The sequence below is a fragment of the Halichoerus grypus genome, chromosome 5 (genome assembly GCF_964656455.1).
Source record: "Halichoerus grypus chromosome 5, mHalGry1.hap1.1, whole genome shotgun sequence".
NCBI lineage: Eukaryota > Metazoa > Chordata > Mammalia > Carnivora > Phocidae > Halichoerus > Halichoerus grypus.
This window is the reverse complement of record NC_135716.1, coordinates 80,743,954-80,767,443: the sequence shown is the minus strand read 5'-3', so window position 1 is coordinate 80,767,443 and position 23,490 is coordinate 80,743,954.

The following is a 23,490-nucleotide window of genomic DNA, read 5'->3' as shown; positions in this document are numbered from 1 at the left end:
TGAGGGCCAGGGCCAGAGGAGGTGGGTCAGGGACAGTCTGGAGCTAGAGGAAGCCAGGCACCATGGCACTGGGGTGGTGAGTTAGGCAGACAGAGAGGCAGTAAGACAGTGGTGGCCATAAGCTGGCAGTGGTGACACGCTGACCTTGCTTAGGTAGAGGCTGTTTGTCTACACTGGCCTTCTTAGTCACCCAGTAGACACAGACAACACTGTCCTCTCACATGCCCTGGGGGCTGTATGTGTAGAGGTCAGGGGTGTGGATTTGAACCCTGGCTCTAATACAGAGGAACACATAACTTTGGGCAAGTGACTTTAGTGCCATGAGTTTCCGTTTCATCTCCTGTAAAGCAGAGATAACAGGGATGTTGTGAGGAGGAAAGGAGAAAACAACTGAAGCCCTGAGCCCATGGCAGCAATGTCTACCAAACAGTGTAAGCGATCATTGTTACCTTGCTCAATGTGGGAGTCAGCACTCTGCAGCTGACTTAAGGGTCAACCAATAGCAAGGAAAGGAATCATGGGACCCTTTGTTTTACAGAGCATTAAAAACTGTTGAGCAAGCAAAGCAGTCTATAATTTCTATTATGTAGATAATTGCTCATATCTGCAAAAGCACCATAGTTAATAGGGCTCATAATTAATAGGGTTCACTTTGACCATCCATAGGCTAGGAAGCAGCAACTGCTTGGAATGAGAGAAAAACAGTGGTCTGCTGATGTGCATCTTCAAGGGTTGTGGCAACATGAGCTCCAAGCATCTGATGAGTGGAAATGAGTCATTGAGAGGACACGTGGGGAACTTGGGCTTCTAGATGTTGGGCTTCTATGCATGGTCTCTTATCTCACCACAGCTGCCTCCTTACCTTCCTGCCTTTGATGCTTTTCTCTTGCTATGAAAAGGGGGTGGTCATTCTCTTATTCTCTTGAACCAGTGCTGACCTATAGCCATTTTGATGACTTTTGAAGGAAAGTTATGTCCAGACCCTGGCCTGTAAGGCTGACAGTTTTTCCTTTCTTTTTCTCAAAACACCCTGTTGGGGGGAGGGTGGCAGCCATGGAAGCTAAGGTAACACACTCTGAGGAAGCCAAAGCTAGCCATGTAGAGAGGCCACGTGGAGGGCATCCTGCTGCCAGGCTCCAGCTATTCCAGAGGTCCCAACTCAGGCACTGGACACACTGTGAGGGAACTGTCTGGAACATGCCTGCTCCCACAGACAATAGGAAACAAACAAAACCCATCCACAGGGCTCAGGTCAGGCTGTCCTGCTGGCTCTAGCCAACTGGGTCATGCCTCTAAGGCTCCCCAAAGAGGCCAGCCAACCCAGGTGTCCCCCCCAACTTCCACACTTACAGAACCTCAAGCATGGTGAAATAGCTGCTATTTCATGCCACCAGGGTGTGGAGCAAAGACAGCTGGACAACCATGGTCGTGCTTCCTGCCCTGCTAGTCTTGCCCTTGCGTGTGTGAGAAGCATCTCCAGTGTTGTGGCCTCACAAGGTAGCATGATGGTGAGTAAGCCAGCAGTGCCAGGATATTTCTGTGGGAGCTCATGAGTAAGTGGTGAGATCAGTGGGTGGTTGTGCTAGGATAGGTCAGTCTCTGTCAGCTGTGCACGTCTCCCCACCCCCTTCTGAATATTCCAACACACACAGAGCAGTCTTGAAAGGGTCCAACTTTCATCTTCGGTCTTTCTGATCTCCTTTCTCCTGGTCACCCATGTTGGTTGCAGGGGGCAGACTCCTCGCCTGACCTAACCCAAGGTATTAATGGCCACAGGAAATGACCAATCCCAAGACCAAGAACTGGAGCAGTCAGGGCAACCAGGAGCCATACATTTGAACTTAACCATCTTCTGAACAACTCTTAATTCATGATTTTTCTTTTATTCATTGGTTGTATATTTAACCTGCTTTTGTGAGGGGAAATCTGGATAACATATACTTAGGATAAATAATTTCAGTATCACTTGCTGACAAATGCATGTACATATACACAATGCACACTTACACATCCACATGTGTGCAAAGTTTCCCTGTGTGCATGTGCACACACACAGTCATGAGGGCATCGTGTACTTCAGTTTGGAATTAAAGGACTAGCCACATCCCTTTGCTGCAGGGCCTGTTAGCAGATGTGGTGGTCCTACAGCCTTCCGAGCCCGCCGCAGTATGGTCTGCCTCAAACACCCCACCATCACTATTTGGAGCATCTGCACTGAAAAGTCTGTTTGCTTATATGTGCCAAAGCACACAGTCTTTGTGGCAAGTGTGATGGGTGTGCATTAAGGACTTGGGGAGTTAAGTCAGTTGGTTTTCATATTTGACTCCACCTGGATATTTAGGAACAGGCTTTCTGAGCAATCTTCACTGGTAACTGGCTTATTGGAGGCCCATAGGAATGAATGGAGAAGGATATTCACAAGGAGAAAGACCACATTAGAGAGATTGCTATAGAAAGAGACCAATGCTGAATGCAGATTGTGAAATTTTAACTTGAACACTTGATTTCAGGTTGAACACTTGACACATATAAATGATTTCCAGAGCTTAAATAGATTTCAGGGTTTGGCTAATGAAGTATTAAAACAGGAAAAATTTTCTCAATCAGTTTGAATTGCATTTGATTAAATGAACAATCATGCTGGAATAGCATCCATTTTATCTTTCTTTTGTTTTCTCAAGATGTCCAAAGAGAGGCAGGCTGGGGCTGGTATCGATGCTGAGTCCTTTGCTCCTTTGAGTTTCCTGTTCCACCCTCATCAGTTTGTGGTTTTTGTCCTTCCAAAGATGCTGGGACCATATTCAGACATCACTTCTGCATTTTAGTCAGGAAGAAAAAGCAAGAGCAAAGGACAAAAGGTATCTACCAGTTGAGTCTTCCCTTTTATTAAGAAAACAATGATTTTCTTAGAGGTGCCACTGAGTAGATTTCAATTTCATCCCATTGACCAGGTGATGGCAGTCCCAGTTACAAAATTCATTTCTGTTAGTAGGGAAGGAGAGAAAGGAAATTGTGACAGATTCCAGAGGGACGCATGCCACATTTCGTTTTAAATAAGGAAGCTAACTTAGGAAGTGGCTATCTATATCATTTTATATATCAATGATATAAAATTATATTTATATAATTATACAAGCATATCAATTATATGTATATATTAGATGTATTGAGGATCTTCTATTAAGTGCTAGTGACTGGAAATCTTTCCCAGACCTCAGTGGGCCAGACTGGGGACTTGCAGGAATGGAGGAATGGTAGGACATGCGAAGTGGGGGGCTGGGCTTTCACAATGAGCAAACAGTGTTTGCAGAGACATACATGAGGTATATTCCTGGTCTACAGAGAAATGGAAGTGGGTAATGACTATTTGAAGCTGGTGCATTATTCATGAGGCTCTAAAAAAATACAAAATATAGCTATAAAGTAATTAGTTTTCTTCCTTCACATATAAAGATGATTTAATTTAAAAACAATCACCTGGCATGGCCTTATAACTTGTCAGGTGATATTGGGTTGATTTCTCTGTTTCATGGCTATAAAGACTGAGGTTTGGGAAGTTTGTCATTTTTGGTCACAAAGCAACCAGATCGGATTTTGAACTTAGGTCTTTGGACTCTTAAATTCATGCCCCTCCTCCACCACAGCTGTCTCTTATTTTAACTTAATCTCTTCTTGTCCTTGAACTTTGTTTAATCCTTCAGGTTGGAGAACCTGAAGCAGTTTCTTTTATCAGTTGAGAGAAAACTGCAGAAAGAACGGCATTTCTTAACTTCTCACAGTTCTTCCAGAGGAGAAGTCATGAGGACAAGGTAGACCCTTCCCTGTGTAGCTGTAACTCATCATTCTTGCTTGGTGTGGTGCTGCTCTCCTGGGAGCACCTCCTCCTCTGGGCCTCGGGGTATTCTCCACCAGGCCATGTGGTGGGCCATGAGCCTTGCCCTGACCACCCAAGTTGCTGTCACTCACTGCCTTTGTCTCTACATGCTTCATTCCTTTGGAAAAAGTATTCGTTGTTTTAAAAATGATACCTGTTTATTATAAAAATTATATATTTTCTGTATTACATATTTTATACCTATCTAGAGAGAAATTCAAATAAGTAATCAAAGTTAGATAAAATCTCATTGTTTAGAAATAATCACTGTTCATTTATTGGTTTATCACTATTCTAGAATCTTCCTGTGTATATATACAAATGAGAAAATATATGTAGATAGGTATTTATTATTTTACATAAATAGGACTATATTTTATATGTGGTCTTCTTACCCAATTTTTCAAACAATAATATGTCATGAACTTCTATCCATGCCAGTAAAATAATTTGTGTCATTTTTTAATAGTTGGAAGAATTCCTTTGTGTACATGTTCCATAATTTACTTAAGCAGTTTCTTGTTAATGGACATGTATTGTCTCTTATTAAAAGAAAAGAAAAACTAAGTGGGCCAGGTCCATGACCCCGGCCATGCCCAGCCCAATGGGTGGTGGGCCACATTCCAGGGGTCTCCATATGGAAGGTGCTGACACAGAGCGTGGAATGCTGAGCCTTTTCTTATCTTGCAAGTGTTTTGTGCAATGCTTCAGGCTGCAGCTGAGACTGGTAAGAGCAGGGTGGAGAGAACCGAAGGACCCAGACATCTGGAACCCATTTCTGTGGGGTCCTCAAGGCAGGTTTATCTCTTGCTCATGTTCAGAAACCCACAAAGGGATAATTAACTGCCCCTTGGGCAATCCTTCTCTGCCTGGGACACTCTCTTTGTGGAAATACCAAATATCTGCACAGTAGGGCTAGTGCAGGAAGAGGTCCAAAGCCCTAATGACCCTTCCTTGACATTTATTGAGTCCCCGCAGTGTTTAGGTGCGGCATTGCCCATCCTAGCTCCTTTGAGGTCACATCTGAGTGAATAAGGCACAAGAAGTTTGGCAAGACCACTGCTAACCAGCACAGCCTGGTTTCCTCTCCTGATGAGCCAAGCTGTCTATTGTTCAGAACCAGTTTTCCTTATACTTGATCCTGGCTCACTTGGGAGTGGATCCCACCAGATCCTGGTTTGTCTTGTAGCTGGTCTTGTATCCCGGAGGCATGGATCCACCTTGCTTGCTCATAAACTGGGGCAGCAAATTGTGGTTCACGAGGGAAGGAGGGCAGAGCAGCTGTTACCAGTAACAGTAAGGACAGGATTGCCGAGACAAACATTTTCATGGTGATGCATGGGAACACTAAATCCAAACCACATTGTTTAGCTTTCAGTCCAGTAAAGGGGAATGCCACATCCCCTAAAGTAAATGGAAGAGATCATAGTTTAGAAAATATGACAGAGTTGAAAACTTAAAGCTGTATCACACAGTAACATCCTTCAGAAGAAAACAATTGATACAAGGGAGTGTATATATATTTCCATGTCAGTTTATTAGTTTGGAGTCGTCCCTAGTCCAAAAATGGAACTCAGTGGCCGTGAGTCAGAAGTGCCTCAGGCAGGCAGTTAAAAGGAGGCGGGAACACTTTAACAGTCACTGTTGGGAAAGGGACACATGTTCACAGACTTGAGGAATGCATCAGACCATGAGAACCCGTTTTCATGTGTCTGCTTCCGTTCAATGTTTGTTTCAGACTGACATCAAATGCCGTACATGGAGCTGTGCGACCCTGATATTTACATGCTCTGGTTCCCTGTTTTTCTTGTGGATTGAAAAGTCACTAGGAGTCTGTAAACACTGTGCAACGGAGTTTGATTTCACAGAGGCCAGAGCAGGCTTTGGGGGAAGGGCAGTGGTCATCTGATGCTCAGGAAGAAAGGGGTGGAGGTGCTGCTTTCTCTCTCTAGCAGCCAAGCACAAAGCTAACGAACGAATCTCGAATCTCGGGCTCAGGCCCTCCTTGCATGGGCTTGATGGGAGATGCTGGGAGCTGTGATCCAGGCAGGGAGAGGAAGCCAGGTTGCTGTCAGCGAGTATTTCTATGTAAGCATTTCTGGTAAAGGGCTTTCAGAAGAAAGGCTTTGAATCCCTAAAGCTCACTTGAGTTGTTGTGATTTTGTCTTTCATTATGGTAAAATTTCATATTTGCAGTTGTGTATTCTTTTTCTTAAAGAAGGGCCTCAACTTGCATAAAATTCTGATCCCACAGAACCTGGAGCCTGGCACTATGATTTTTGGCTGTGTCACCCTTGAAATGAGTGTGTTCAGGTGAGATGGTCCCAGACAGCCCTTGTCCTCCTGCACAGCTCTGCCACCTGCTTCCTGGCAGAGCATGTTCTCCAACAAGGTGTCCACACATAGTAGGTAGCAGCCAAGGTGGACTCCCAGAACCCTTTTCCTAAGCCTTGCAAGGTGATGAAGGAAAAAAAAGCTTGCTTAGGAAAAGAAAGCAGGAGATGAAGATGTGGACCTCGCACTCAGGCTGCAGGGAGCACAACAGTGTGGGTGTCAGAGGACACCTGGACTTCTCAATTGGGACCAGCCATGGCACCTGCTGATGAGGGAAGCCTGACGATGGGCAAAGGGAAGTGAGTGCTTACCAGTCAGAATCTGAAAAATCTGAGATAGCATCTAGTTCAGTCTCTCATTTGACAGATCAGAAAACAGATCTGGAGAGATCCACAACTGGCCCTAGGCAGAGGTGGCTGTGAGCATGACCGTGACTTTGGGAAATGGCTGGGGTGTGGCAGTAGGGCCCCAGGCTGGGCAATGCTGGTCAACATGACCTTTTCCTTCAAAGACAGAGTGTGTATGAAAGCTAGCAACATGAAGCTTGTTATGGATTTAAGAATTTTATCTGACATCCGGAGGATGGAACAACTTTTTCCACTATGACTGTGGAAACTCCAAGGGGTACAGGCACGTGCTGAGGCAGAGCTGGCTGCCGAGTGCATCATCAGATGGCGAGTGGATGCTCTGAGGTGTGGCTGCCTGCGGTTTTTGCCTGTTTCTGCCATCTGAGCACCCAGAAGGCTCGAGTATTAACTCTTGTCCTGCCTTCCTCTGCATCAGGCGCTGGCCACTGGCAGGTGCAGATGGGAAACTCGAGAGCAAGGACTCAGTGCTGCCAGTGTCTGGCCTGGAAAGCCACTCTGCAGGACCCTTACAAACAGACCAGGATCTGGCTGCTCAAGTGGCTCATGCTTTTTCCACTTTAGCCCTCAGTAAATTAAAAAACCCTGCAGCCTGCCTCTCTACTGGGGCCAAACAGCAGGCAACACAAGCTCTCCCAGAAAGAGGACATGTAGGCTTTTGTTTTATTTCATAATCCTTGGTCTCTGTTCAGAGTTTTAGCAAACTAGGAAACACTGGCAGGGAAGCAGTGTCTCTGCTCTGTGAAATCCCCCCTTTGGACCAGCGCCTCCAGGCCCTTAAGCTCATTGAGAACCTGCCCCACAGGGTGTGCATCCTAGCTCCTTAGGCCTCACCTGAAGAGACACTGTTCCATGCTTTGACTTGCATGAGGAACAAGAAGTCATCCTAGATGTGACCCGGAAGATCGCCCCGTGTTGTGTCTCAGGGTGGTGCTCATGGCTGAGTGCTTGTCTGAGGATGTGTCCTATAAGGACTGGTGTCATCCTCACACACCTGTGACCCATCACGGAGCTCATGCAGGGGCATTTACCTGGGCCCTTCCAGGCCTGGCACTGGGGCACTTTGGAGGTTTTAATTCATGGATTTCAAGAATACTGACAGAACTCCAACCTGGCCATACAAGACTCACTGGGATGTGTTAAAATAAGGGTGCTGGGCTCTACCCACAGAGGTTCAAACTTAATACTTTTGAGTGAGTCCCATAGAGCCGCAGTTTTAAACTGCCTCCAACTGGATCTCTGTCTCTGACTAGATCTTTCCCTTGAACTAGATCACTGTCTTGGGCTAGATCTCTGCCTCAGACTGTATCATTGCCTCACACTGGATTGCTACCTCAGACTAGATCACTTCCTCAGACTGGATCTGTCTCAGACTGGATCTCTGCTTCAGGCTGGATCTCTGCCTCAGGCTGGATCTCTGCCTCAGGCTGGATCTCTGCCTCAGGCTGGATTACTGCCATGACTGGGGATCACTGCCACAGACTAGGTCAGTGATTCTCGACCTTGGCACCACATTACACTCACTCAGGGAGCGTCACCAACTCCAGTCTATCAGATTGGGAAGAGGAAAATGAAGAGGTCAGAGCACTGGAAATGAAGTCCACTGTGTTCCACGTGGAGCACCAATTTCCTGTATAAACAGTAACGTGTTGTTACATGTGTCATCCCATTACATTACTGCAGAAGGACCTTCCAAAATCATCAGCAGAGTGAAGCAGAAGAGTTTGTATTAATGCCTTATCAAATCATTGTGTTTTTGAACAAGTTATCATACAGATATTTAAAATCAAAGTTAAAATCTGAAAAAAATCAAGCAGTTCTCTCTTGGAACGTGACTAGAAGTGGAAAACACTAGGAACTTTCTGGTGCCTTCTGGGCGGGGCACCCTGAAGGACAAGTTGCACGTTGTTGATCCTGCTCCGGAGCCTGTTTTTTTAAGACACTTGGTCTGCAAAAGTAGTACCCAAGCAAACACACACTTCTGTCCCTCTAGGAATGGTTTAGCAACTAATTTGGGGGAGAGAAACTCAATTTGAGTTGCATTTTGTACCACAAACGTATTTCAAGCATGTGCTTAATGTGCAAAAAATAGGTTTTTTAAAAGATAGGAAATACATTTCTCCTTTAAAACTGAAATGATGTTCACTGCAGACCCCTATCATGCTCCAAAATGACTCATGTCCTGAGTGAATTTGCTTAAGTTTGAAAAAAATAAGCCAGCATTTTAGACTCCCCTCCTCCATCCCTCAATCAGACTCCCAATAATATGTGGGCTTTTTAGTTTCCCAAGCTAATGTACTTTTCAGACTAAAACAAAGATGCTGTTGAATACTTGTCATTCCTGATTACCACACTTCATGTGGCAGATGCCTGTGGACTGGGGCTGTGTTATCTTCAGTACAAGTGTCTTGGAACTGCTTGTCTGTGTGGACCACATATTAGGGCTGCCCTTGCCAGGCAACCCCCAAATGAAATTGTGATTAAGGGTTTTGTCCCTCCAGAAGTAAATAAAGAGCCATTGAGCAAGTCCAGCCTCTGAAATCACAGTGCAACCTTCCTGCTAGGCCTGGAGGAGAGGCGAGTGTCTCCATCTGCCTCCCAGGGCCTGGTGACTGTGACAGGCAGGAAGGAAGCAGGCAACATCAAAGGACGCTGGTCAGAGCTCCACAGCCGCTTGGAACCTCTCTGTGACACAAGGTTTCACAAGTCTGCATTTTTATCAGCTGCAGGCTAACAGCTTCCTTCCCTCTGTGTGCTGTCTGCCTTTCTGACTTGCCAGATTTTTCTCACACGTTTCAAATCCACCCTAAGTGATTCTGTTGGCTAGAGCTCAGAGCTAGACGGATCCATTCCCAGCGGCTAAATCCAGGCCCGCCCAGACCCCGACCTGGCGGCGCTCAGGAATGAGAACTGGTGGGGGAGGGGGAGAGGGAGAGGGAGGGCAGGCTGCCTTCGTCCTCCTGGGGACCTGGCCTGCCCTCCCCCTCCCACTCGCCTTGGTTCCTCTGAAGTCTCAGAGGCCTGCCAGCAGTTATAGAGGGAGCCCTGGTTGCCGCCCTACCCAGTGAGCTCAGAGGGGTCTGCTGCAGACAGATAAAGGGATTCCTCCCACAGACCAGAAACATCTCCCTGGCCAGGCACAAGGGGGATGGAGTAACCCACAGGTCATAATTTAGGTGGGCAAAAGATAATGTTCTAGTGCTTCTCAAACTGAGATGAAGGACCACTTTTTTCCCTCCAATTTTCAATGTATCACAGAGTTATATTTTTATAAATTATGTTAAAATAAATTACTAAATCTCAAAAAGCCCCAGTGACATGCAAAGTACAACTGTAATTGCTTATCCCTACATTCACCAGACATCAAGTTATATTAGTCATATTCTGTCAAATTGCTGCAACAGTTTCTACCTGTTTACTTCTGATTTCTGTGCTTACCTGTCACAGCCAGGAACAGTCAGAGGACAGCCCTGCTCTGCGCACCAGGCTTCAACCAGTGCAGTGAGTCCTGGAGAGTGTGCGTGTGTTTGTGTACCGAAGGTGAGAGTGTTAATATGTGTGTGTGAGTGTGTATGCATGTTTGAAGTGGGGAGTGGGTGTATAAATGTGTGTAAGTGTGTGCGTGAGTGAATGTGGCACAGGGCAGGGAGGGAAGGGATTTAGGCAGAGATGAGGGGAAGCTTATATGGGGGCTCAGAGGTGACTTCCCATGCACAGGCTCTATTTAATTGTTGCGTGAGGGGTGAGTGCACACACAGCCAGGACCAGCGCACAAAGAAATGTGCGGGGGTACAGGGAGAAGCCTTTTCCATAGAATAGACAAGATGGCTGGGGCTAAGTGGACATGCCTGTCAGCGGTTGCTCTATCCACACGTTGAGCATAGCACCTGGGCCACAGCTGCACTCAGTGTGGACCCACCATGTGTGGGCACAGGCCGGTGTCTGCACACCGTACCCTCTCCAGCCCTCCTGGTCCTGTGAAGGAACACCTGTCATCAGCCCTATTTTACTGCTGAGACACTGGAGCTCAAAATCCTAGCAGCTCGCTGGTGTGGCAGGGCTGGATGCCAAATTCAAGACTTGCACCCCCAGCTCTGGTTTTCATTCACAGCAGCTTCTAGGAGCATCCCTTCCTTTGTAGTTACAGTGTTGCTGAGTCTTGCTAGAAAAGGAGTCAACTAAAAGGGAACTATTATGTGCTCACCTTTGAAAAGCACTGGCTTTCAAGAAGTGGCTTGGCCAATTTGGATTGCGGAGAGTGTGATCAGAAATATGTAACATAGTATAATATATTATAAAACAAACTATTTTAGATAAATGTTTTATAACTACTCAATGTTATGCAGGCATCTCCTTCTTTGCAAGAATTGGCAGTGGATGGGGGCACAAAGATATTTTTACTGTTCTGTAGAAATGTATTCATTTTCTGTTTTAAAAAGATTTATTTATTTATTTGAGAGAGAGTGTGGGTAGAAGTGGGAAGGGCAGAGAGAGGGGGAGAGAGAAGCTCTAAGCAGACTCCATGCTGAACTCAAAGCATGACATGAGGTTCGATCTCTGAGATCACATCCTGAGCCAAAACCATGAGTTGGGACACTTAACCAACTGTGTCACCCAGGTGTCCTGAAATGTGTTCATTTTCTATTTTAAAAAAGTTAAAAAGTATTTTCTGAGATTTTTTACTTGGCGACAAGAAATAAGTCTAGCTGTTGTTAAAGGTTTTCTTTCTTGTCCCTTCAGGAGGCAGTCTCTTCATGAGAAGACTTCTGGGGCTCCAGGAGCACTCAACCTGCTGCATTACCCACCCCTGGGAGGAGCCAGACAGGAGCAGCCAGCCTGCAGACCCCTCTCCTTGCTGAGCTCTGCACTGGTTGGGGAGGTGTACACCGGGGCCTCTGAAGAGCCTGGAGACCACGTCTGATTTATATAGGGTTACGTATTCTTCTGTAAAGATGAAGATGTCTTTTGAGCAACAGTCCCTGGCTTGTGCTTAAATAGCCTGTGCCTTTCTCAGGGCAATGATCTGGATGAGGGGAAAGGCTGTGTTCCACAGCCTGAACAATGTCATTTTGGAACCCTCTGCACTGTGCTGTGTTCCCCCCCTTCAGTGTGGGGTTCCAGTGGTGGATGATCCAGATAAAGGACAATTGAAACCCTCTTAGGAATTTTATTTTCACTGTGAGTCAACCATCAGGTGGCAAATAAATCCTGGCCCCTGGTGGGAAGATTTGGGCTCTCTGGGAGATATTTCAGGTTATGTTGCCTGCCACAGAGCACAGTACAAACAGTGGCCTCTCTGGATTGGTCTAGTCACCATGGTGGTTGGCTGCCCCCCAGTCTCCTGCTTCCCTGGCATGGTATTTGGACATGTGGAACTCCTCACTAAAAAAGAGAGAGAGCTGATAGACATTTCTAAGATACTTTTTATTGTATTGTATTGTATTTATTTTTAAAAAAGATTTTATTTATTTATTTGAAAGAGAGAGAGAGACAGAAATAGTGACAGAGAGCATGAGTGGGGAGGAGAGGGAGAAGCGGGCTCCCCGCTGAGCAGGGAGCCTGACGTGGGGCTCGATCCCAGGACCCTGGGATCATGACCTGAACCGAAGGCAGACACTCAACCAACTGAGCCAACCAGGCGCCCTACGCATTTCTAAGATTTTAATCTGTTGATTTTAATCTGCTATTAATTCATCCTCTGGAACCATGGCTAATCTTGAGTGAGAGGCAATCCAGTTTGATTTTCTTAGAAAACATGAATTTTAAACATATGAATGGGAAAAAGTTTTGTGCTAATAGATTCTTCTGGCCACCATAGCCCTCCATGCTGCTTATCTGTATTTGACTTTCCAAAGCAGTAATTTTGGGCTCATTTTCAGTGGTTCTATAGCACTAGGCATAAATGTCTGTAATGTTAAGTAATTGGTATTTTTTGGTCACAAAGAGTCATGGTGGTATGGCGGAAAGTGCCCAGAGGACTTGGGCTCATGTCCTGACATTTCAATAGCTCTGCATAAACTGCTTTGGGTCTGTTCCCTCTTTTGTAAAATGAGGGGCTTGAAGTATCCTCTGAATTCACTTCCACCTATAAGTCTCTGACTTTGATTGAGTGCCCTATTCTGGGAGATTTTTGCTCAGTATGATCGGCAGAAAAGCATTAATTCATTAAATATTCTTTCTATGCTATTATCAGGCCAGGAAATTTTTCTGGAATCAAGGTGATATAATTAGATTGAGAATCAAGAGGTTGGAATCAATGCCTTGGCATTGCCTGGAGTCGGCTGAGGGCTCTGGATTTCTTACCCAACCTTAACACCTATATCCCCATCTGGAAATAAAGGTGTGTGTGCGGGGTGAGATAGGCCTCTGAGACCTATGCCAAGTCCCAAACAGTTCAATTTCACTCAAAACACCTTTGTGAAATGCAATCCCGCGGATTCTCTTTCTTAGTCTTACATGATCATGCCCCATTGCATCATTTCTAGCAGATGGTGGTTCATTCTCAGACTCCATCATTGGGAGTTTGAAGCTCTTGATGGGTTAGAGTAGCTGCACTGAGCCTGGAGCCCCGAGGACAGGCACAAGTAGTGAGGCAAAGTCAGGGTGTGTCCATAGCCCCATAGTAGATGGAGCCTGCAAGCAGTTTCAGGACCAACCCTGTGACAACTGTGAAGGAAGTCACAGTGTTCTTGTGGCTCCATCCTCCTTTTCTGTGCCCTGCCCTCTTTAGACATTCTCCCATTTCTCTATTAATCAGCTTCTACCTATCTAATATATACTTCTTATGACCAATCTGCTTTTCTAGGAAGTGATTTGATAAATTCATTCATATTAAGTTAGAAATGAACTTTATCATTCCCACTTTATGCACATAAAGGCACAAAAGCTGTCACACTTCATTTCCAACTTAAGGATATCAGTAGTTTTTGAGCATTTTCTTTCCTTCAGGGCCAGTACTAGGCTACAGAAATGAGCAAAACTTCAGTGGTACGTTGTTTTGTTGTGCTCTGTTGATGTGGCCAGCCCTGTCAGATATGATCTCTGACATATTCACAACACACATGGGTATGTCCGCCGTTTTTTAAGCCCCAGAGATTTCTTGGGGAATATGCTCAGTAGATTTGATTTTCAAAGATCTTATCAGAGTTGTGTGCTAAATGAGTCAAGCCCCTTATCTTCCTTCAGAAGGAGCTTAAAAACAGGATGCATTAGTGAGGAATGAGAGAATATATTTTCCTCATGACTTTACCAAACATTTGAACTTCTGAGAAGAGACTTGACATTTTTATCCTTTTTCCTCTGGCTGGAGGAGTCAAGACAGAGGTGAATTTATCAAATCAGTTCTATCTAGGTAGGTCTCTTTGAAAATAAAAATTGTTTGCACTTGTATATTCTTTTGTGGCAACACAAGTTTTTTTGTGTGTCTTTCAGCTTAGTACAATTTAGAATTTTCTAGTGCAGGACATAGGGAACAAGTTTCCTTCCTTTCCTGTGCCAGTTTCAAGATTCTAAGCTGTTATTAGAACTGTCATTAATAGTTATGAATTTTCCTTTCCCCACTTTTTAATTTTTTAATAACAGATTTAGTGGCTCCATCCATCCATCCACCCATCCACCCATCCACTCATTGATGCTGGATCTTCTGCCAATTCTAGAAATCCCAATATAAATAAGATAGTCTATGACGACCCTTCTGTGTTCTCTAATCATGTTCTAGATAAGGAGGTCTGTATGGCATGATCTGGTTCAAAGGATGCTCAAAGGCCAGGAAACATTGTGAGCATCAAAAACGGAGTTGGTTACTGTCTTTAGGGAAGTCTTATTGGATCCTCCTCATTTGGACAATGATAAAGTGACTATGATACCTTATTGGCCATGACAAATGCTTAACCCTATGCCTGGAATATTGGCTTTTAAATAAATACTTGAAGAGCCGATGGATGGATACTCTTAAGAAGCTTACTGGTGGGGCTCCTGAGTGGCCCAGTTGGTTAAGGGCCTGCCTTTGGCTCAGGTCATGACCCCGGGGTCCTGGGATCAAGCCCCACGTCAGGCTCCCTGCTCAATGGGGAGCCTGCTTCTCCCTCTCCCTCTGCTGCTCCCCCTGCTTGTGCACTCTCTCTCTCTCATAAATAAATAAAATCTTTAAAAAAAGAAGCTTACTGGTGAGAAGTGTGCATATGAAATGATAAATGTTAGTAAAGCTTTAGATTCAAGGCAAAATTGCTCAGTAGACACTTTTGTGATTTTAACTTTGGTGATATGATACTATTTCATCATTTTTAAGGGTCTGGTACAGAAAGGACTCATCTTCTAAATGGCAGAATACTGTTACTTACAAATAGTGTTGGGTGAAATGGGACTTCTTACTTCCTTTGTGCCCCAAATAGGCAGTGTTTCTTTGAGAAGAAAGATTCTCTATTCCAGAAATATGGTATCATCACAGTCTTCCTCTAGAGGCTAAAAAATACTCTGTGGCTACCATTTGCTGAGGACAATTCCTAACTCTGGGAAGGAGGTGTTATTTCTCTTATAAAACAGGGAGTGATTTTCAGAGCTAATTATTTCCTTCTGTCAAACAAAGAAATAGCAAATGGTCATCTAACTCTTTCATCATGACCCAGTATAACCAGCTCACCCACTTCCTTGCTCCAATTTCCTGCATTGCTACAGAGCAGGTCTGTGGATTTCAGTACAATATCCTTCAGAAAGCATGTCCAAAAGTTCTTGCTGTTTCCCCAGGAGGAGTAGGAAGAGGGTGGCACTGACACAATAGTTTTATGTGTAAATAGGGATCTCAATGATGAAAATGGGACTGCTTTCTGCACAGGATATCTACAGGAATATTTACAATTGGGTGTTACTTGCTGTTGACCTTGATAGATATTTTACAACCTGGGGTTACAATAATCTCAGGAATTTCCCTGCATCATTTTTCTCCTTGCTATTAGAATCTCTGCCAGTGACACTGAACTGCCTTTGGTCATGATTCTGCCCCATAGAGACCCTTAAATCTGATTGCTTATTAGAAAATACCTGCCCTTCACTTTGGCTCCATTGGGAAGGAGTTCTTGCCTGGTGAACACCCAGAGGAATTTCATGCTCTACCTACTACCTCCTCCATTCTGCCATCCATGAAAATTGGACATCCTTTCTTAGTTTTGTTCCCAAAATTCTGAATTGAAGGCAGAGACTTCATACATAAGAAGAATGAGTGGACAGCAAATGGGTAGAAACCTGGAAAAGCAGACTAAGAGGGTGAGAGGCAGTGTGTTCTCCTCTTACTCTGGATGCTACAAAGGGTTATGTCATCTGGATAATGTCCTAAAGGCCCAGAACAATGGTTGCTAGTCAATAAAATGCTCTTAGAGTGATAGAACCTTAAAAATTTCTCAGCATACTGAATCTGAAGAACCAGTGTTGTGACTAGCATTATCTTTGGCTCTAGCTTCCACATGTACTTTCCCACTCTTGGATTTCTTTTCAACATCCAATCAGTCATCCACTTCTCTATGGATCAACTGCTCATGGGGCATCTGCTCTGTACCATGCAGTGCACTGTGCTCTTGAGAGGCAAAGATGGAGACAGTGAGGAAGGTGGGGTGAACAGATAGTTTCCATGTGGTAAGATGTAATGATCACAGGAACACTAGTGTGAAGAGGTTTTGGATTCTTGTAGGTCTGCTGAATGCATGGCATTGGAATGGCATTTACATAGTTGAGATTAAGATTCCCAGAGATGTGATTGGAGTCTCACGTTCAATCTCACAGCTGCTTCAGTTTTATATTTCAGAAGATCAGCTCAGTGCTCACTTAGTGGGATTTTAGGCATTTCAGTACAACCTTCTCCTGTGTCCTCCTTCAACCAGAGTAGATAACTGAAATTTAGCCATTAGACATTCATTCATTTGGTGTCATCCTTTTGGTTCACTCCTTGGTTAAAATAAAAATTGATTTAGGCAGGAGCCATCTTAACTTGACAGCTCATGTGGATATCATATCGCTGTTCAAGAAAGAGGTTTGGATGGGGGGGGGAGAGCAGATGGAAGAGATTCATGCTAAGGAGAAAGGTCAGTCTTGAAATAGAAACATGAAGTCAAACTTCCTTCACAGTGACCCCTAGCTTAACGCCACTTGGTAGTTCTGTTGGCTGCTGTTGAGTGGGGACAGGCCTAGGTCATTTGTATGTATTATCTGTTCTCACTTTGCCTATTACCCTTCAGAAGGGTTAAAACTATGGAGACTGCAGGGTGAATCCTTGCCTCTTACATTTATTGGTGCAGAGTCAGGGGTGCATGGGGAGGGTGGTGAGGAAGGTAAAAGTCAGCAATGGTCTTCTAAAAGGATTGTGTAAGGGAGATGTAGAATGCACTGAGAACTGAGGGGTAAGAATGAGATCCCAGAACTCATCTCACCTATCCCCTTTGTTGTTGGATAAATTGGAGACTCCAAGGAGGTTAATGGGTCATTTGCCAAATTCAGGGAGAGACCATACTCAAGGCTCCTGACTTCTAGTCCATTAGCCCACAGCAACCAAGCGCTGTATCCTGCACTGGTGGGTCCTCCTTTCACCTAGTACCCAAGGTACGTCACATCCCACTCTGCCAAAAGCAGGGAAAAGCCACTGGTGATGGGCTGGAAGGCCCTCACATACCATTTACTGTGGCTGGGCTTGTTTGTCCCAACCAGCTGTAGGAAGGGCCAGGGAATGGGCTTGAGGGAGAAGGATGAAGGCTTTTTTGAAGGTGGGGAAATCTGCTTCTGTGTAAGCTTAGGTCATGGCCTTAGCTCTAGATGGTAGTATTGGCAGAGACTGATTTGTGGTGGTGGTCAGCCCAGGTCAGTTAGCAGGCAAGACTGTGAGCTCTTTGAGGAAGTGGATCACAGCTGATTCCTCTGGGCATCCAGTGTCTGTATCCAGAGCAGAAGGTGTCCAGCCAGGAGACAGATGTGTATTGAATAAATATAATGTGTTACATGTTCAGCTTAGCCTCTAAAGTGCTATGGTGTATTGTGGTGTCGTATGGAACAATACAATTACAGTGTAGCACACACAGCACAGTATACTACCATATAGCATAGTAAGTTTATTGTAGTACAGTATAGCACAGTATAGTATAATACAGTACAGTATGGTATAGCACAATACACTATAGCACAGAATAGAATAGTATACAGTAGAGTACAATATAGTGCTATTATAGTACTTGCAGTACAGTGGGTATAGTATAGCACAGTGCAGTGTAGTAAAGTACACTACAGTATAGTACTTACAGTACAGTGTAGAACTTATAGTACTCCAAGTGTAGTGTACTGTATATAGCACAGTGCAATATAGTGTACAGTATACAAAGCAAAGTAGAGTAGAGCATAGTATGTAGCACAGTATAGCAATATAATACAGTGCAGTGCAATGTAGTATAATAGAGTATATATAGTACAGTGTGGTATAGCACAGAAGAGTAGAATATAGTATAGCACAGTCTAATACAGTAAATATAGCACAGTATAGTACATTATTCTACAGTGTAATATAGTACCATGTAGTATAGTACAGTATAGTATAATACAGCAGAGTGTTGTATAGTACTGTATAGCATAGCCTAGCAGTCTAGTACACACAGTAAGTAGTACAGTGTAGCACAGTATGGCACAGTATATAGTACAGTGTGTTAGATTAGAGTGTAGTACATGCAGTATAGTATGGTGTGATACAATAAACATGGTACTGTGCAATATTCCACAGCATAGCACAGTCTAGTATGGTAAGTATAGTATAATACAGTACAGTATACTACAGTACAATGTAGTACAGTACAGTAGAGCACAGTGTAGCACCGTCTGGTGCAGTACAGTGGAGCAGAGCTCAGAAGCATGGTCATCAGTCTAGGACAAAGTGGTACAGTGCAGTGCAGTATAGTCGGTATGATGTAGTACAGTACAGTAGAGCACAGTGTAGCACCGTCTGGTGCCGCGCAGTGGAGTAGAGCTCAGAAGCATGGTCATCAGTCTAGGACAAAGTGGTACAGTGCAGTGCAGTATAGTCGGTATGATGTAGTACAGTACAGTAGAGCACAGTGTAGCACCGTCTGGTGCCGCGCAGTGGAGTAGAGCTCAGAAGCATGGTCATCAGTCTAGGACAAAGTGGTACAGTGCAGTGCAGTATAGTCGGTATGATGTAGTACAGTACAGTAGAGCACAGTGTAGCACCGTCTGGTGCCGCGCAGTGGAGCAGAGCTCAGAAGCATGGTCATCAGTCTAGGACAAAGTGGTACAGTGCAGTGCAGTATAGTACAGTATGATGTAGTACAGTACAGTAGAGCACAGTGTAGCACCGTCTGGTGCAGTGCAGTGGAGCAGAGCTCAGAAGCATGGTCATCAGTCTAGGACAAAGTGGTACAGTGCAGTGCAGTATAGTACAGTACCACGTAGTACAGTACAGTAGAGCACAGTGTAGCACCGTCTGGTGCAGTGCAGTGGAGTAGAGCTCAGAAGCATGGTCGCACAGTCTAGGACAAAGTGGTACAGTGCAGTGCAGTATAGTACAGTATGATGTAGTACAGTACAGTAGAGCACAGTGTAGCACCGTCTGGTGCCGTGCAGTGAAGTAGAGCTCAGAAGCATGGTCATCAGTCTAGGACAAAGTGGTACAGTGCAGTGCAGTATAGTACAGTATGATGTAGTACAGTACAGTAGAGCACAGTGTAGCACCGTCTGGTGCCGTGCAGTGGAGTAGAGCTCAGAAGCATGGTCATCAGTCTAGGACAAAGTGGTACAGTGCAGTGCAGTATAGTACAGTATGATGTAGTACAGTACAGTAGAGCACAGTGTAGCACCGTCTGGTGCCGTGCAGTGGAGTAGAGCTCAGAAGCATGGTCATCAGTCTAGGACAAAGTGGTACAGTGCAGTGCAGTATAGTACAGTATGATGTAGTACAGTACAGTAGAGCACAGTGTAGCACCGTCTGGTGCAGTGCAGTGGAGCAGAGCTCAGAAGCATGGTCATCAGTCTAGGACAAAGTGGTACAGTGCAGTGCAGTATAGTCGGTATGATGTAGTACAGTACAGTAGAGCACAGTGTAGCACCGTCTGGTGCCGTGCAGTGGAGTAGAGCTCAGAAGCATGGTCATCAGTCTAGGACAAAGTGGTACAGTGCAGTGCAGTATAGTCGGTATGATGTAGTACAGTACAGTAGAGCACAGTGTAGCACCGTCTGGTGCCGTGCAGTGGAGTAGAGCTCAGAAGCATGGTCATCAGTCTAGGACAAAGTGGTACAGTGCAGTGCAGTATAGTACAGTATGATGTAGTACAGTACAGTAGAGCACAGTGTAGCACCGTCTGGTGCAGTGCAGTGGAGCAGAGCTCAGAAGCATGGTCATCAGTCTAGGACAAAGTGGTACAGTGCAGTGCAGTATAGTCGGTATGATGTAGTACAGTACAGTAGAGCACAGTGTAGCACCGTCTGGTGCAGTGCAGTGGAGCAGAGCTCAGAAGCATGGTCATCAGTCTAGGACAAAGTGGTACAGTGCAGTGCAGTATAGTCGGTATGATGTAGTACAGTACAGTAGAGCACAGTGTAGCACCGTCTGGTGCAGTGCAGTGGAGCAGAGCTCAGAAGCATGGTCATCAGTCTAGGACAAAGTGGTACAGTGCAGTGCAGTATAGTACAGTACCACGTAGTACAGTACAGTACTGTCCCGTCCAGTCCAGCCTCATGCTCTTTCATGGGTCTGTGGTATGGCATGGTTTGGATGTACTGCTGTCTGTTTGTCCATCTTCCTGTTGATGGACTCATGGGTTATTTCTGGCCTTTTGCTTGTGTAAACAATACTGCTATGAACAGCACCGTATGTATATTTCTTTGCACACACATGTGATTATTTCCTAATTTTCTGAATGAGAATTAGGACCGAGGGTCAGAAGGGCCTCGCTGAAACATTTTCCATTCTAAGAGCGATGTGATGATGTACAGCTGGCTGAGGTCCTGGAACTGTAGTGTACACCCAAGGGGCTCTGTGTCACCACACGGTGTCCAAATCCACCCAGCTAGTCAGGCTTCAGCTGGTGAACCTCAGCTTCTTCCTCGGTGGGCCAGGAGTGAGGCATAGGGACCCGTCCTGCCAGCAGGCACAGGATGGGGAGGCCTCGCCTGGCCTGCCAGTGGAGGTGGCCTGGGGTACAGGGCAGCACAGATCTGCAATATCAGCAACTCTTCATCAATCTGGTGAGACCAAAGCCAAGTCTCAAAACAAACATTTCCTGCGTGAACAATGTGTTTGTTATATTTTCCTCATTTGTTTATGATGGCTGTGTCAGCCACACTGATTTACATAAACACTGCCAATCTCGGGATGTTACACTCTCAACAAAAGTAGCTGAGTACAAACAGCATTCCTTAGTTTTAATTCATATTGTCTAAACATAACAGATGTTGATAAAATGAGCCAACAAGAAAATACAACAAAGGAGACTATTTCAAGGGGGGCTTTTGATTAAAATGCATTCCAGATTGACAAAATGTTACAATATTAATGGAATGGATCATTTACAGGTCATATTTGGCTCCTACAGAACCATAAAGCAAGCTTTCCTCAAACCTTTGCAGCTTCCAGGAGTAAATGTACAGGATGACTGTATATGTATGGTAACTGAGTCTATTCTGTGGTTCTTGCTCCTCTATTCGTTATTTAGTTGTTTATTTTTGTACATGCTGTACGGCTGCTGTGTTGCAGCCTCAATCCTGGACTTGCTGGAGATGCGTAACTTGCCAGAGGATGCTCTTTGCCTTTCTTATGAGCCATGTCAGTCCACACTGGGCCCAGATTTCCCAGGGATTGGTGTTGGGGCATAGTCTTGCCCCAGTGGGCCAAATGATTGATTTGGAACCTCTCAGTAATGTGATTCTGGGAAGCAAGTGTTACAGTCAAAGGGGGTTTGATTGCAAATAAGGAGACAACAGTAGAAAAGGATTTGGTAAATTCCTTATACTTTATACTGGCAATGAGGGAATGAGGTTCAAAGGCTATTGGCAAAATCCTGCTGTTGAATCATTTAAAATTAGACTACAACGAGCAGTAGGTTCAAGCCTCTCATAGTAAGGGATGACATAATCAACATTGAATTTTGACAGTGAGCCTTTGTTTATTATGGTTCATAGAAAGAAATAAAATGGAATACTTCATCTTTGCCTTTTAATGAACACTTGGATTCAAAGAAAGAGTACTTGGAATTAGTTGTGGATGCCATGGGGCCCAGAGTGACTGGGCTGGCGACCCTTGATGGGTGGGAGACACTCCCAGTGCAGTTCTTTCCTAGGCTGCCTCCACATGCCTGGGATTCATTGGTGGGAGAGCTGTCTGTAATTGGAACAGAGGCTGGAGCACAGTGCAAACACAGTAAATGGGACTCAGTCAGGTTTCAGTGAATTCGGGGCAGGTGTGGAGGATGGCCTCTGCAGCCCTGGCGTTGCTGTCTTTGCATTCCATGTGCAGACATGGCTTCCCACTGCAAGTAGGGCTGACACTTTGGGAATTTATGTCCAGATTTGAAATAGGGATTTTAGCATTCATTGCATTGGGTTGCCTTTAAAAATTAAATTCTGTAAAGCTCTTAAAAGAGAGCTTATTACATAATAAATACCCTGTAAATGGTAGTTATTATTGTTGCTGTGTTTGTTTTTGTTTTGAGCTCATCAGCTCCTATTCTCACCAAAGGGCATTTACATCAGCCTTTGTCATTGTGTGGATCAGCACATCAGGATGTTGGAATCAGCCCTTGCATGTGTCTGAGGTCCTTCCAGCTGACAGATGGGGCAGGGCTCAATCTAGGGGCAGAGACTGTCACTTAGATATGGAAGTTTTGACATAAGGAGAAGGGAAAAGAAATCAAATTAGTTACTTCTTTGACTAAGAAGGAGGCAAGGAAACATCACAGTATTTCTTTGTAGTGGTGTAATATTATTACTTCTATAGGATTTGGCATTTTATACAATGGTAACAATCAGGTCTATTGTGTAGATGGAGAAATAAAGACCAAAGAGGCTAAGTGGTTTGTCCAAGATCACACAGATTTTGGAGGCATCTCCAAACTCAGGCTAATATTTCACTCTTGTCTGCACTGCCTTTTTCAATCAGACTTTGTAAGATCTCTAAATCAAGGAGTCCATTCTACTGTGAGAGGAAAGAATATGGTGTTTAATGCCCAAGTAAGTAATTTGTTCAATAGTTTTGCAGAATATTCATGAAGAATGATCACTTTCCAGCTGCAGGAAAGGGTAGATAAGGAAGAGTAAAAATGACAAAAATTATTTTCCTCTATTCCCATTAGGCCTTGGGTACCAGTGAATTGTCAATAATTTTTTAAAAATTAAAACTTTTCATTTTGAGATAATGGTAGGTTCACAGCAGTCGTAAAAAAAAAACAATACAAAGACACCCTCTGTAACTATTACCCAGTTTCTGCCAATGGTAACATCTGCAAAATTATAAAATAATGTCACAACTTAGATATTGACATTGATACAAAGTACAGAATGTTTCCATAACCACAAATATCCTTCCATTTTTCCCTTTTATAGCCATACTTACCATATTTTCCTATGTATCCACCTGAAAGGGGACAACCACTAATCCATTCTTCATTTCTATAATTTCACCATTTCAAGAATGTTATATAAATGGAATGATATGGTGTGTAACTTTTTTTCACTCAAGAGTAATTCTCTGAAGATTTATACGAGTTGTGTGTATCACTAATTCATTCCTTTTTATTGTTGAGTAGTGTTACATGTGTGAACGTACAACTATTTGTGAATCATTCACCCAATGAAGGATATCTGGGGGTGTTTCCCATTTTTGGCTATTATAAATACAGTTGTACATTCATGTACAGGTTTCTTTTTGTGTGACCATAAATCCTC